Below are 16,778 nucleotides of genomic sequence, written 5' to 3' on the forward strand. Positions count from 1 at the left end.
GGAGTGAGCGCCCGTCGCTTGTCCCAGCTCCCGCCAACCTAGCGGTTCGAAAGCATGCAAATGCAAGTAGATCAATAGGGACCACCTCGGTGGGAAGGTAACAGCGTTCCGTGTCTAAGTCGCACTGGCCACGTGACCACGGAAGATTGTCTTCGGACAAAACGCTGGCTCTATGGCTTGGAAACGGGGATGAGCACCGCCCCCTAGAGTCGAACACGACTGGACAAAAAATGTCAAGGGGAACCTTTACCTTTTTATAAGGAGATAAGAAATAACAGACATGATCAGCCCTATTTTCCTGCTGCGGTTGAAGTTATTCTTACAGCCTTTTCTCATTATCCACACGCTCTTATCTTGAACTCTCTGTACGTACACTAGGGCTGTAAGTTCTCATTTTCCCCATCTGCTGAGGCATTGCAAAGGTGTTCCCTTTACCCACAAGAGAGGGCAACGTGCTATCAAGAAGGCGTGAATTGGCAACAAAAGTCTTTATGAAAGTAGTGTTAAGTTACCCAAAAATGTGACAGCTGCTGCCTCATTGCCAGGGATTTTAAAATCCAGAAGCACTGAATGGGTTGTTTCGCCTTCTAAAACAATCACACAGGCTATTTTTGTGCTTTTGCTCTCTTTCTTTCTGTGTGAGAAGGAGAGAGAGAGAGAGATGCAATGTTTGGCTTCTCAAAGAAAAAAGACACTAGTTATGGATATTACATTACCAAATATAATAATTATCATGTTATCTACTGTACTGTCATTTTCCTTCACTTCTACTAAACCCATCTTTCACAACAAGGTCTGTCATTGTTCCCCTATTATTTTCTTTAATCATGTAACTGTTTACAGTTGGTCTTTAAATGACCACAACATCTCATCCTCTTCCCTCCTTCCTTCCTTTTGCCTTGTATTTTGTCCCTTGTTGAAATCTGTACAAAAGCAGACGTCAAAATAACTGAATACCAAACGGAGGTCATAAATCATTGCAGGTGTGAAATTCAACCAGACACCACTGTCTCTTAGAACCTGGCACGGATTTTTTACTGGGTTAATCTCTGTACTGCACTTCATATATCTGAACAAAGTTCTGCAAAAGCTTTCATTAAAATATAATAGTTTTTAAGATTCCATTATGTTTTTGTCTTTATTATTATTTGTCTGATATACTTTTGGACAGTCTTCTATACAGGCATTTTGTATAAAACGCTAGAACATGGATGTGGGTAAAAACACTCCTCTTAGTTTCATGCTTCATAGGAGGAATTTCATTGGGTTTGGAAATTCTTTGCTGAATTGTCATTTTGTGCTGAGACAGTCTAAATGAGCAATTCAGCATATATTCTTTCGACCCTTTGCGGGCACTTGTGTATCAGCATACAAAAAAAATACCTTTCCTCATTATTTGAATGGATCAGAAGAAAAACAGAAGTCAAACACCATCAATCTTGTCTGTGCACTAACACTAGATTGTCTATGCAATGCGGCTGAACACTACAGATGTCATGATCAGCTCAAGCAACTAGAGAATAGTTTTGCTCTGCCAATGAAAAGTGAGTTTTTGAACAGGTTTCTAGGACAAAAACTTCACATAGAACCCATCTCCCAAATAAATTTGTAACACTAATTGTAAGCAATGTAAGGGAATAACATTGATACTATAATTTGAAGTTCAAGACAACATCTGGTTGCAAAAGATTCCTGGGACCCTGAATTGGTTGTATTTCTCATCTTCTCACCAGACAGTACAGCCATAAAATAACTTGTTCTGCAAAGGCCCATGTTGGCTATGAATTAAATTGTGCTCTTGAAGTTTTCTGTCACCATCCTAGATGACTAGAAGTTACTGCTGGATCGTTTTAGGCAACTCCCCACTCTGCCTCTTTGACAGGGGCTAGACTTAGTGCAAAAAACTGTCTGAAGCTCAACATCAAAAAAACTAAGATCATGGCCACTGGTCCCATCACCTCCTGGGAAATAGAAGGGGAAGATATGGAAGTAGTGACAGATTTTACTTTCTTGGGCTCCCTAATCACTGCAGATGGTGACAGCAGCCCCGAAATTAAAAGACGCCTGCTTCTTGGGAGGAAAGCAATGAAAAACCTTGACAGCATCTTAAAAAGCAGAGACTTCACCTTGCCAACAAAAGTCCGAATAGTCAAAGCTATGGTTTTTCCTGTAGTGATGTATGGAAGTGAGAGCTGGACCATAAAGAAAGCTGACTGCCAAAGAACTGATGCTTTTGAATTGTGGTGCTGGAGGAGACTTGAGAGTCCCCTGGACTGCAAGGAGAACAAACCTATCCATTTTGCAGGAAATCAACCCTGAGTGCTCACTGGAAGGACAGATCCTGAACCTGAGGCTCCAATACTTTGGCCATCTCATGAGAAGAGAAGACTCCCTGGAAAAGACACTGATGTTAGGAAAGTGTGAAGGCACGAGGAGAAGGGGATGACAGAGGACGAGATAGTTGGACAGTGTCATCGAAGCTACCAACATGAATTTGACCCAACTCCGGGAGGCAGTGGAAGACAGGAGGGCCTGGCGTGCTCTGGTCCATGGGGTCACGAAGAGTTGGACACGACTAAACAACTAAACCACAAGACTTAATGATCCCTACCGTCCCTTCCAGCTCTTCAGTTCTAAGTTATACTTGCTTCTTGACTTAGCAGAGAAGAAATCAGGCACAAGAACAATGGACCTAAATACATAGTCTCCCCTGTTCTTGGCCACGTAGGATCCTCCAGTTTTTAAACAAATTCTGACCATTTCTTTAATCAAATTAAAAAAAAATCTCCCTCCCATCAACTGCCTAGAATCCCACCCCTTTCCCTCACCACCCACAGGATCAACTACAGCGTTCTCCAAATAACAGCTTCCACTATTCAAGCCAAACCAAGATTATCGGCCCTGCTTATTGGGAGTTATAACCCAATACATATGGATGGTGCTAGGCTGGAGAAGGCTTCTCTAACACATGGGTGAGCAACCTTCTGTGATTCTTGAAGATGTTCCAGATGCTGGGCAGAAGATCTAAGAAGATACTCAGATGCTTTCCGAAGCTGCAGTAGGGGCTTTCTCCTAACACCTTCTTCTTTCCTCCCTCCTTGCCATATTGAAGGGAGGATGCACTTCAGGAAGTGAGTCACTTGTATGTAGGGTCAGCAGAAAAGGAACCACTTGGCTACACACCTAAGAAATAATGAACTCTATTACCAGTCCTTCTTTGATCAGTGGGCTTGGATGGACAGAGAGAGAAGGTGACCAGATGCAGAGATATATGGATCTATTTTCAATACATGTATACTTAGTTATATACTATCAAGTTGCTTCTGTTTTATCACAACCTTATTAGGCTTTTCCAGATACAGTGGTACCTCGCAAGACGACGACCCCGCAAAACGACGAATCCGCATGACGACAAGGTTTTGTGACCGCCATTGCACTTCGCAAAACAGTGATTGGGGGGATTTCGCTGGATGACGTTTCAGTCTGTGCTTCCCCAGACGCTTTTTTCCCAAGGCCAATGCTTAGCAAGAGGACGATTCAACAGCTGATTGGAAGCTCTGCAAAATGGCTTCCCTAGGGTGTTTTCTTTCGCAAGACAGCGATTTAAAATGGCTTCTGTATGGGCGATCTTTGATGGACAATGACTATTTTCCCCATTGGAATGCATTAAACGAGTTTCAATGCATTCCAATGGGGAAACGCTTTGCGCAAGACGATGATTTCGCTAAACAGCGATTTCAGTGGAATGCTGAGGGCACCACTGTATGAGATATGTTCCATGTAATGGTTTATTGTTGTCACCCACAGTGAACTCACTTGGATGAGTAGGGATTTGAACCCTGGTCTCCTGAGCCTGAGTCCAACAATCTACCCATTATATCATATGACTCTCTTCTACAGGTATACAGAAGAAGAGATTTCAGCAGGGGTAATTTTTCCAGCCCTCCACAGTATGCTGCGCCTCCCCTCTCCCATCCAAGGGCTGGCCAAGGAAACCAAAGGAAGTGGGCGCTCCTGCCCGCCCTTCCATCCAGGCACTTCAAGGAAAAGGGAACTAAGCAAACAAGTATCAGTGTTAGACAAACCAGCTTTGGACAAAGCAGGATTGCTTGAAAAAATACACAGTGCTTTGGATGGGCTTTTTTTAACAGCTTGGCTGTGATTTACTTTGAGTATGATGTGCGTTTTTAAGAATTTTTTAAAAAACATTTGCAGTGCAAATTTTATTTAATTTGCCATTTTTTATCCCCTGAACCTAGGGTGAACAAAATGCAGCCCACAGGCTGCATGTAGGCACAAGGTCTCTTGGGGGCCCTCAGTCCCCACACAAGCTCTCCCCACAATTTTAAAAATCATAAAACGTGGCTTTTTTTCTGCTCTGCAGTTTTTGCATAGGGGATGAAAGACTCCTCCTCCCAGTCCCAAAAAGACAGAAATAAAGCCACCTGGTGGCACTGCGGATTAAACCGCAGAAGGCTCTGTGCTGCAAGGTCAGAAGACCAGCCATCGTAAGATCGAGTCCATGGAGAGTGAGCGCCCGTCACTTGTCCCACCTCCTGCCAACCTAGCCATTCGAAAGCATGTAAAAATGTGAGTAGATACATAGGTACCACCTTGGTGGGAAGGTAACGGCATTCCATGTCTAGTCATACTGGCCACGTGACCACAGAAATTGTCTTCGGACAAACGGTGGCTCTACAGCTTGGAGAGAGGGATGAGCACCGCCCCCTAGAGTTGGACACAACTGGACTAAATGTCAAGGGGAACCTTTACCTTTTAATCAATTGGAAGTGGACAGCTGGACACTTCTGGTTCCCTGCATGTTTTGGTACTTCTGGCCATGATGAGACCCATGGAGAGCCTAGGCCAGGGGTCTCAAACATGCGGCCCGGGGGCCATTTGCAGCCCGCCAGATGATAGTTTGTGCCTCCTCACCTTGCCCCCCCCCCCGAAGCGCTCACACGTCCTCTGCTGTCAAGAGTCAAAGACTTGCCTGGCTCGCCGGCTCTCTCCCAAGACAGCGCCTCTTGCACCCTCCATCTGGAACTGCAGCCAGCCCGCCTGTCTGCCGGCTGCAGTTCCGGATGGAGGGTGCAAGAGGCACTGTCTTGGGAGAGAGCTGGTGAGGGAGACACGCTGCCAGCCCTTTTCCCTGAGTGCCCAAGCCGCCGCCAAGCGATGCCTGAGAGCAGAGCTCACTCCTGTCCTGTCCTCGAAGAGTGCCTCCAACAGCAGCTGCCGCCATCGCCTCTTCCAGGGAAGCGGCTCTCTGGCTCTCTTTCTCTCTTGGCATCCCCAGCACCAGCCCGGCCAGCGGCCACCTCAGCGCCCGGCGGTGCTTCTCCTCTTCATCCTGCTTCAGCCACCTCGGCTCTTGAGGCTGCCTGGGCTCGCCTCGCAAAGTTTGCTCCTCCATCGTGGTGGGGGTAGCTGCTGCTGCTGAGTGCGCCTTTTTTGAGGGGGGCCCTCAGAGGAAGGTTGCCGGACCTCTGTGTGTGTGTGTTTGTGTGCATGCATGCACGCTCCCGTGCACCTGATTTCATGGGTACCGATGGGGGCTTTTCTCCTTTGGCAAGGCAATTCTGTGTGGGTTTTTTAAAAAAATATATATGTCATTCCCTTCCCCCCACCCCCGGCTAGGCGGTCACCGGCGCTCCCTTCCTTCTCCGCTTCTTCGTCCTGCTGCTGGTGGTGGTGGTGGTAGTGAAGAAAGAGCTGGAGGGGGTCGTGGCCAGCAACGAGGGCTCACACACGCCTCCTCCTCGGAGCCCCAGATGGGCTAAGGAAACTCGTGGGCAGCTTCCTCGGGCTCTTGCTCCGCTTGGTAGAAAATCTGATGCGGCCCAGCCTCACCCAGACTCTGCCTCCAGTGGCCCCCAGGTAAATTGAGTTTGAGACCCCTGGCCTAGGCCATCAAAAACTGCCTAAACCTCTTCTTTTCATCAGACTGCAACACCCAATGTGTCAAAACTACCAACTTCCTCACCTCCAGTAGTTTGCAAATACACTTTTTTAATATATCTAATTGGTCATCAGGAGGTAACTCTAGGCCTCCTTTGTGCATACAATTGCTAAGACACACAGGTCTGTTGGAACACTAACATACTTTTCATTTCTAACAATTTGCTATCTATTGTGTATAATTTGATCCTTGTAATATCGATTTAAAATGGGCTTGATCAAGCTGCAGACGTCAGGATTAGAATTGTGACCAGTACATGACCAGTACATGGGAAGGGTGGGGGAAAATCTGGGGGACAGGCTCCTTAAATTCTGCTCAACCACAAGCTAGTTGTTGCATCAGCTGCAGTTTTCTTCCACATAGGTTTCCATGCAGGGTGCATGAGATGCTAATCAACCCTGGAAGGTGCCAAGACTCATACAAATGTTGCCAGCTTCTCAGTTTCACACTAGCCCTGTGGGTTCTTGTACATCTGGGCCAGCTGCCAGGCATGACAGGGCTCAGCTACCACTCTGACCTCATCCTATGAAGATCCCACTCTCACCTGACAAGGCCATTAAGATGGAAGGAGAGTAGCTGGATCATGCCTCTACGATGTTCCCAGCGCTATTAGTGCAGCCAATCCAGAGTCCAAGTTATACACCACTGTTTTTCTCCCCAGAATAATATCAAGCTATAATAGCAATACCAATGGCACGAAAACAAAGGATAGAGTTTTGGTATGGAAGCTCTGTACAGACCAGAAGGGAAGCAGTACCTAAGCAATTTGAACCTTAAGGAAAATCAAAACCAGAAAAGGGCAAGATTGTCTGCCGAACAGATGTGTCCTACATTTGATTCCAATAAACAAGTGCACAATTCAGTCAAGCCCAAGTGCTCTAATGAAAAAGGGATCAAAAGACACCTCTTCGTAATTCTTTTAAAGAGTCTGAAAGTGTACCTCGCCATGATAAGGTTATGCAAACAGGATAGTCTATCTTAGAATAACTCAGACCATCACCATCACCTCTATATGCAACTCCATTCCCTTGGGATGAGAATGAGAGGCTTGCTTTACACAACTTTAGAGTGAAACCTGTAAAGCCCAATGGAATTGGACACCTGGATGCATGATCATATCGGCAGCATGAACTAGCAGCATGTCCTCTTCATTTATGTGTTATCAGATAGCCGCAATAGACAGCTGTGTGAAAGGCAAGGTCCTTTTCAATTTCAGAGATGTGGCACTAAAATGACAGATTTACGTGTTGTCTGTACGGTATTCCCACTTACATCATCACGGGTTGGAAATAAATGAACAGGTGCTCCTTTTCTCCTGCAGGAGTGCTGAAGGTAATTTGAAAGATGTAATAAGACACGTTCCGTTCCTGTCTCCCTTTGGCAAACTTGTCAAACCCCCGCCAAGCTCATTTGACTTGGAAGTACCAATGGGTGAAAAGAAAATATAGCATCCCGCCAAGTATTTTGGCAATTTTCTTTTCCTTTTTTTAAAAAAAATATAATCACACAGTCATTCTGGTGACAGTGAAGCAACAGACGCAAGCAGCATGGCACACCACGGGAAGCAACGCTTCAATCATGTCACCTTCGACTCTCTTTTAAAAGGATTGTCTGTTCCCTCCAGCTGGAGAGGCAGAAATGCCATAATAAAGCATCTATATTACACTGAAAGAACTAACTCTCTGGGCAGCAGCTGTGCAGTTCTTTGCAAGCCCGTCTGGTTGTAGTTAGGGCCTCTCTGACCTACTTTCTACATCATTTACTGACGGAAATGTTAACATACTCCCTGTGCCTCAAACAATATAAACCTCACTATGGTAGCTTTTTGTTTTATGGCCAGTGGCTCTTTCTCAGAAATGACAACACACACACACACACACACACACACACGCACAGAGAGAGAGAGAGAGAGAGAGAGAGAGAGTACAAAGCCCTTTCTTCTTTAAGCCACATTTGTATGCCATTAACAGAGCACCACATAACCACACAATTAGCAAAATGGGTATTCATCAGGGATCGCCTCGCCCTTTCTTTCAACAATAAGACGGTCCTCATGACTGTTATGTAATTATCAGAGCCCCACAGAGCTGTGTGTGGTATAGTCACCAGGGGACCAAGCTACACATTATAAAGTCCCGGGTTCAGGTTTCACCAGTCCTATGGCCTGATTGCATGGCCTTCAGCAAGTTTGCTCTCCCACCACCACCACCGATTCCCCATAATCTGCAGTAAGGGGAATACTAATACGGTAATGACTTAAATTACACTGGCGTGCAGAACATTTGGTGCTCCAGATTAAATACTGCATGTGCCATTCTATTTTTATTTTTATTACTACTCCAAATCCCTCAATTTTTCATTCCTGGAGGTCCACCTCCAAAACACACTAAATTGTGCTCACCTGGAGAAAGGCTGGGCTGGAAGGCTTCATGGCTTAGGATAGGCTGAGCTCGTGGCCACTTGCCTGTTATATAGTAAGTTATACTGATGCTTGCTTGGAACTCTGAGAATTCTGGGATTTGTAGTCCAAGGGGGGGGAAAGAGAACGGCATATTTCTACTTCTGATGTCTTGGTATACAAATCCCATAATCCCTTCAGCACTCCTTAGGCTGTTTGGCGTTTTTAGGAGTTTAAGTCCTGAACTTTCAGAGGACCACACGTTCCCTTGCCCCTTGTTTCCAGAGCTCTTGTTGAGACTACAACCAGATACTGCAAATTAATGCAAATTAAGCAGTTTCAATGCCTTACAACACCATACACATTTTTCTTACAATTATTATCACTAATAACTATGCAGGACTTTCCCCAAGTCCTTTGCATTCCAGCTCTTGAAAGGCAGGAATTCAAGAATGACAAATTTTCTCTACCTTTTTTTTATTTCTAGGCAAGACAAAGCTGTGCCTGTTGGCCTTCTGCCTGACTGTGCTGCTTAAAAGCATAGGAACCTGGGAAGGAAAGGGAGAAGCAATGGCAGCCGTACCAACAGGCTGATGGGAATTCAGAGCTGCCTTTTGAGAGGGCTTAACGACTGTCAAGCTGTGCATGTGGAGTAGAGCCATTTTCCAGTGGGTGATCAAAGAGTTCATTCCAGCCAGCAGAAATGTAAACCCAGGGCTCTCCACCCAGATGCAACCCTCCTTCAAAGCTACACTGGCTCCCTTAGCAATGAGGCTGCAAATCAGCTAGTTTTAAGCTTGGTCGTCTCTTCTCCATAGAATCGTTGTAGGGTTGGAAGGGACCTTGGAGGTCTTCTAGTCCAACCCCCTACCCAAGGCAGGAGACCTCATACCATCCTGGATAGATGGCAGTCCAGTCTCTTCTTTCCTAGGTACATGCGCTTAGGAGTGATTTGAGCGTAATTCAGGCTCCGCTGGTAAATCTTTGAATGATCTGTCATAGACTAGCTATGATTTCCTCTCTAATTCCACATTATTTGATCACAGCAAAAACAAAAGCCTTCCCTGTCCGAAGGTCCAGACAACTAAATTACAATGTTGGAACAGCTTGCTCTGCACAGAACTTTTCAAAACGTGATCCAGAAAGCTCAGGTTATAATAACTGAAGGAGAAAGGAGACACACGGAGAGATATTCATTTAAAAAAACCCTCTTTGATTAAACAGGTAAAATACTTCATTTTTTTCTGACTAAAGGCATTTAAAAAATCCAATATAAAACAAAACTTCCAGTTTGAAAACAGGTAATTAGAATAGCTCATTAAGATGCTTATCACCCGTCCAATCATAACATCCTTTTAAACAAACATCCAGACTCACTGATGGTACTACTAGTAGTTAAATATCATTGTGATCCTTAACAAAACAAAAACGCAGCTTCTCAGCTGTCAATGCAAATTGTGCCACAGCACATGCGATAATAAATAACAGATTATCAGCGGGCAATCCTTATACTGCTTCCTCAGAAGTACGATTGGTGAACAATGGGGTGATAGGTGACAAGAATATTTCTCCAGAATCCACATAAAAGGGACAGAACGATAAATGGTGAATTATATCTTCAATTTGATTACAGCCATAAACACATCTATGTTCTATAACTGGATTTCCTCAGTATCACCCCTTCAAGATACGCAGAGTTCTGTGGAAGTTCTACGGAGCTGTGGGGAAGTCAATGCTTCAAAACATGTGGCCTTGCAGGATCAACGTGGAGTTGGGGCTACCAAATAGAAAATTGTGGTCTGACGATGGCCGCCCTATTTTGGCTAGCATCAGAATCAAAGATGCATTTCCTAAGAGCATGAGAACTGAGACTGAGGAACCATTCTATAGAAAGACTGTAGGCCTTTTAACTTATCACAACATGGCTGTGCCCATCCTCTAGGTCTGCAATAGCTCCAGCCAGCAACACTTGGTCAGGGAATAGTCCTCCAAAACATTTAGTCAATGCCATTATCTAGAACAGGCAAAATCAATTCTGGCTGCAACTGAGGGGAGAATCAACTCACCCCTAATATGAGCCAGAAGAGTCCCTGGAGGGAGCCACCAATAACTGCCTCAGGAATTTATTCTACACAATCTCCAAATTAGACTTGACTCCCTCTCCCCATATTTCTAATTAAGAGCACTCCAACCCGTCTCTTCTGACAGGAGTTTAGGCCAGTAGCGCAATGTGCAAAAATTCCACAGGGTAAGCTCATTGTTAAATATCACCAACGACTTGGAAAGGTCACCATAAGTCAGAATTTACTTGATGGCACACCCACACACACCCATATTTTGTTTGATTTGTTAAAACCCATGATATTTGTGTGTCGATTAATTTTTTTAATTTAATTGTTAGTTATTGAGTATTTCTTCTCCAAGCTGTTCAGGGCAGACTCGCAGCCATGGGGATCCCAGCTGGTCTCCCATACAGGAACTGGTCAGGCACAGCCCTGCTTAACTTTTTAGCCAAGTGGATGCATCACATGCCCTCCTAGCACCCATGGTGAAAAGTGGCAGGGTGGAGTAGTGGAAAGGCTGGTTTGGAGGATCTGATTTTCCTTAGGCTGGCCACTTTCAGGTAACCCATCGGACAGGATAGTTGTTTTCAGGATAAATGAAAGGGGGATGATAGAGACTGTGTACATCACCCTGAACTACTGGAAGGAAGAGTGATACACAGAGTGAATAACTGGGGCTCTTGAAGCACCATGTCGGGGAAAGCTTCACTGGTTAAACTTCTACCTGTTTCATGCCAACAATGTAAGTGCTGCCAGCAAAGAGTTTTCCAGCTCTGCCCACTCGTCTATCTGTAATCTCTGGCAGAGGCTTGTGTCTGCCAGTTGTGCAATCACTCCTAAGGCCTGGCATTTGATCCTCTGGTGACAAAGGAAAGACACTGCTCCTCAGAGCCACCCGGCACCCTTCTGAATTGTTCAAGGCATCGGAGGTTATTTTTAGAAGGCAAACCAGTTTATTCTAGTGCAGCTTTCTAAACTTGCCAGTTCCTCTTCTCTCACAGAGAGTGGCTTTCTCAGCACCTCCTCGAAGCAGGACCGCCCAGGGAAGGCAATTTTTGAGCACCAGCTGGCTTGGGGGTGGGGGGTGGGTGCTGCAGCTGCTTCTGCGGGCACGGAAAGGCTGAGGGGAGATCCGAGCCCTTTGCCACCGACAGCATGATTGAGAAAGCACGCCTGCTATTTTGATCTGCAAAGAGGGATGTGGTTCACTCCAGTGTGTGTTGTGCAACCTCACATTCCTGAGACAAATAGCTCAATAAGTAAATAAATACGCAAGAGAGCCACTTGGGGAAAATGGACTTGCCAGCATAAGAGGTTTGGCCCTCTGACTGGGTCCAGGGCCAGGAAGGGTCATGGGAAGTGTGCCCTCTTTCAATCAATGCAGATAAACAACCCAGAATCAGCATACACATGCTAAACATCACATTCAGAAGCAGGCAGCTTGGTGTCCCTCAGCTGTTTTGGATTATATCTCCCATAATTATTTTATAGGTGCTATTCACAACCTGATGCCTTCCTGCCTGGTTTGACTGGCTGATTATTTATTTGGTGTCTACCCTAACATTTCCACAAAACTGGCATTCAAGGTCTTTCACAAAGTTAACTTTAAAAAACAACAACACAAGAGTACAGATGAAAATACAGAATGTTGTAATATTAAATAACGAGTGATTATTATGCTAAAACACAACTGGATGAAGGTACATCAATAAAAGTACATCATACTCATTTGCTTATTTATTTCATAGACTCCTAGAGTCATGGAGTGGGATAGGGCACCAAGAATCAATAGAATCAATTAATCAAACCCCTTGCCCAATGCAGGAATCACCTCTGCTGCCAATGGAGGATTTACCAATGCATAGACAAGTTGACTACAACTCCTATATTATCAAAAGATTTAAAGACTCTGGCACTACATTCAGGGGAATGTTGGTGCCCTTCAGATATGTTGGAGTCCAGTAACCATTGTCTTTAACAACTTGCTAGATTGACTTCTGCTCTTGGGAACTACAGTAGTTATAGTAGTAATAGTTTTGACTTATATACTACCCCATAGTGCTTGGAGCTTTGCAATGTAATTATGAAAAGAAAATTTTGCCCCCAAGCAAGCTGGGTAGTCATTTTACTGACCTCGGAAGGATGGAAGGCTGAGTCATCCTTGAGCCAGCTACCTGAATATGTTGCCACCGGACTCAGGTTGTGAACAAAGGCTTGACTGCAGTTTTGCAGTTTAACCACTGTGCGATGACACTAGTCCAAAACATCTGGAGGAGACCAGGTTTTCTTCCCCTGCGAGACATCTTTAGACCAACCAACTTGCATCCTGTTGTGGTTCACCAGTCAGCAGTGATATAATATGGGCTTCAGGACTTCTATTTCAGCAGGGGAAGCCTTGGTGAAATGTATTTAAAGAGATACGGGCCACAATCCTATTTGCCCCAAAGGTTTACATAACTTATTATGGCTTATTTCAATTTATTGATAAGCTAGTGAGGGACATCTCAACCACATGACTGATCATGTTGCCAATCCCAAACTGGAGATACACCCCGGCACCTAGTCAATTAGCTGCAATTAGCCACAGCAAGACATGCAAACTTTGCTTAAACACCAATAAGGATTCCAGCCACGGTAGAGAGCTTGTACAGATACCAGGATTGCTGGGTGGACTTTATTTTGGTTTTAGATTTGGCCTCTACAGTCCACCAAGCAGAACAAGATCACAGTGCGAAACAATGTATCAGAGGAAGAGCCAGCTTTTTAAAGGTTTAATTTTAAATGGTGGGCCACAGGCAAAGACAGTTATGTATGGCTACCAGTGACACATAACTTCAGGGTGACCAGGGCATAACAAGGACATATTTGCATCTGAATTCCAACAGGCTGGGGTTATAGCATTATTGCTGTTGGTGTCATTGTCAAAGTGTGTTTTTTTGTTTTTTTTTTGGTTCTTCTATGAAACAAGACGTCAAGAAATCTTTATTGGTCTCTGCAACATATCTCCTATATGCCTTGCATCTACCTATGTGGGAAAACTTGGTAAATCAGCCAGCCTATTAAACAAAGGATAAATGAGTGTGACAAACACACACACACCACTGCTGTGTGATCTGAGCCAGATTCCCAGAGCTAAGTGACATGTTAAGATCTAATCCAAAGCTCTGCCCTTTCCCACCTGGATTTAGGAGGGAAAATGGTCCCCAGCTGATGTTACAAAAGCATAGGAAGGAGTGCCAGATAAACAGTTTGTGGGGGCAGAGAGAGATATATAGGTCAGATAGTAGGGCTTATGGGGTGCCATGGGGCCTTGAGTCACCTTCCATAGCTTTCCTTACTTCCTTCACTGATCCTGAGCCATGCATAAGGAAGTTTCAGCTCAGATGCAACATCTGCCTGTTCTCTCTTTATGCGCCTCAGGCAGGAGGGGGAAGAGGAAGTCAAGAAATTGAGCCCTCCAGTCCTATTGACATTGTCCGGGAGTAAACCCCATTGAACTTAGTGGGACCTGTTGTCTCAACAGTCATTCAATTCATGTGTTTTATTTATTGCATTTCAATGCAAAAGGCCCTAAATAGTTCAGAAAAAAATCCCTTCTAGTACACGGGAGTGGTACATACAGGATACACACTTGTTCATGCAATCTCCAAACATGCCGTGCTAATGGTACTAAGATCAGCGCCTGCTATCCTTGGGGAGCAACCAGAATAAAGGGGCTCAGCAGCCTAGCAGCGCCCACCCCATTACCTGTCCCCACCCTTGTTATGTTATGTTACATTATGTCACGCCATGTGGTTTTTCAAGTGCAACACTCCTGGAATTAGACACCACTTGAAATTCCCATTCTTTTCCCGGAGCGATTGGCTTGTCTCAGCAAACAGTTGTGGGGAAACAACTTTTGTTGTCTAGTGGGAGGAACAGATGGTATCCTCCTGCTCCACTCAAAGGAGCTGATTGGCCCCATGGCAGGATCTTGGCTCAACAAGACCAAGGGGGCGTCCTCTCTTGCATTCAAGAAGCGCAGGCCCATGGCACACAAAACTCTGTCCCGGGGAGGAGCAGGTCACTGGCTTTGGATACGAGGTGCTACTGAATCGTATACCTCCACCGATCCCAAGTAGTGTAGTGTTGGGTTTGGTTTTAGCTACAGCTGGGATTTTCTCCATGAGGGCTTGAAACTTGCTTTTTTTAAAGTAAAGGAACCATTTAGTCTCCTTTTCTGTTAAGAAGAACCAACGTTTCTTGCAGGTTTTCAGACCAATATCCCATTCCGAAAGGATGCAGGCGCTAAAGGAATCAATTGCTGGGCCAACCTTGTGGATTTCTGAAAAACACTTTAGAAGCAGATCATGGCATGCAAGAACACCGAATGCTGAGCACTGGGAACTTTTCAAGAGTTACCAAAGCAAAAACTGTACGGCTTAAAAAGTCTTTGCCACCTTTCTAAGGCTCAAGACAGCTTGCAAGAAATAAACATTAAAGTAACTTTAAACAAACGATAACATCCAAAAGATTCTGGGAAGAAGAAGAAGAAGAAGAAGAAACTTTCAAACCCTAGCTAGAAGGACCAACGGGTCAGATGGAAAAAATGAGCCTTGAAGGCTCTCCTGAAAACCCTGCGGGGGGGGAGAAGGGAAGAAGAATTAACATCAGAGAGACTTGCCATTTCAAAGCCTTGGGAGCAATTGATGTGCTTCTTTACCCGAGATAGATCCAACTCTGAACTCCATATTGAAGGGATGCTTTTCTAGCCAACTAATAGATACACACCCCAAAATGCACAAGCTTTCAGGAACATATTATCTCTATCAGGTGAAATTTTAAAAGCCAGCAGCGTGGTGGGCAGATGAGGAGGGGGAACTAGAAGGGGGGGGTGATGAGCTTAAATCCTTCCTGACAGTGTGCTGTTCCAAGATATGATGGAGAAACAATGTAGGAGACCATAAAATGGTATAATCAGGTGACACAGTCTTGCTAGATCCCCACCACCATCAAGGATGGCCCATAGACTCACTGTGGACTGGAAAGTTAGAAATCCTGGTTCATCCATTTTTGGGTGGGTTTTTTTTAAGGTAAGTCTTCGACAGCAACCAAAAATGTGTCTATCTAGTTTGAACACTCATGCTGTCTGCGTGGAAAACAGAGTCAACAGGAAGTTTCATAAGCAGGACATAAAGCGGTGATTCCCAACCTTGGGTCCCCAAATGTTCTTTTACTCCCAGAAGCCTTCACTACTAGCTGTGCTGGCTGGAGTTTCTGGGAGTTGTAGTCCAAGAACACCTGGGGACTCAAGGGTTGGGAAGCATGAACGTAAAGTTTTAAAGTTTCTAGTCCTCAGTGAGTATGTGCCAATAAGATGACATAGAACAAGCAACATGGCATCACTTGAGGAAACCCATTCCTTTGTCTGCCAGATTGCTCTTCCATCACACCTCGGAGCAGCATGTAGACAAAAATGAGTGAAGTATAGTCTTCTTGCCCCCGAGCTCCCAGCTAGTGGTGAGGGATCATAGGAGCTGTAGTCCAACAAGATCTGGAGGGTATCACATGTCTCATCTCTGTCTTGCAACCACCCAGCTCTCTTATTCTAGGACCTGTCTTTATCCTTCTAAATGGCATATTCTAAATCCGTCTTTTATTTCTCTTGGCACAGTAATACCGTGGTATTCGCAGGGGATCGGTCCCAAGCCCTCCGCGGATGCTGAAAGACGTAGAAATAGTGAACACTGTACACAGCATTGTCTCTTACTCCCTCTAGTGGCTAATTTTGGTAAATACCCTTTTTATTTTTTTATTTTCTGGCAGTGGATAAGTGAATCCACAGATGCTGATCCAGCAGATTTTTTGGGGGCGGCGGCGGTGTTTTCCTCCTATATTTGAATTAGCTTCACCATACATATGTCAGGAAAAGTTTGAGCTGGGCAGACAGGTGGGTGGCCTGCGAGGTGCTGATTTGGGGACAAGGAACCGTTGGCGTTCTTTTTAATGGCGACTGTGATTATTAGTAGTTTATGTGTGGTTCAGGAAAGGAAGCCAAACAGCAATTGCCCGCCCTTGCCTTGCACAACGCTGGGAAAGCCGTGCTTCTGCTGAGCAGGGACGCAGGGTAGGGCTGGGGTGTGTTTGCTAGGCATGGGAATCGCGCACAAGGAGCCTGGGACTTTTGAGGACACCTTCACTTGCGACACACGTTCCTCCTGGGAGCAGACTTAACACCGCATTTGAATGAAGAGGCTGCCATCATCCCATTAGCTAGTGTCAGGAAGGGAGAAGGGTGCAAAGGCAATGGAGGCTGCAGCAGGGAGACATTGGAGATGATCCAAGGGTTGTTATGTCAGGGATGAGTGGTGCCAGA

General features: G+C 45.1%; 1 protein-coding gene and 1 long non-coding RNA gene across 6 annotated transcripts in view; both read right to left on the minus strand.

Annotated features, from left to right (window-relative positions):
* The window catches only part of HDAC7 (histone deacetylase 7), a 225,291-nt gene that overhangs the window by 153,941 nt on the left and 54,572 nt on the right, over positions 1-16,778 (minus strand). The gene's annotated exons all lie outside the window — the stretch shown is intronic.
* The window catches only part of LOC144587082 (uncharacterized), a 48,707-nt gene continuing 38,157 nt past the window's right edge, over positions 6,229-16,778 (minus strand). Inside the window, exon 2 of the long non-coding RNA XR_013542248.1 lies at positions 6,229-16,601. This is a non-coding gene — a long non-coding RNA (uncharacterized LOC144587082). The remainder of the gene's footprint in view (positions 16,602-16,778) is intronic.

The sequence above is a fragment of the Pogona vitticeps genome, chromosome 2 (genome assembly GCF_051106095.1).
Source record: "Pogona vitticeps strain Pit_001003342236 chromosome 2, PviZW2.1, whole genome shotgun sequence".
Taxonomy (NCBI): Eukaryota; Metazoa; Chordata; class Lepidosauria; order Squamata; family Agamidae; genus Pogona; species Pogona vitticeps.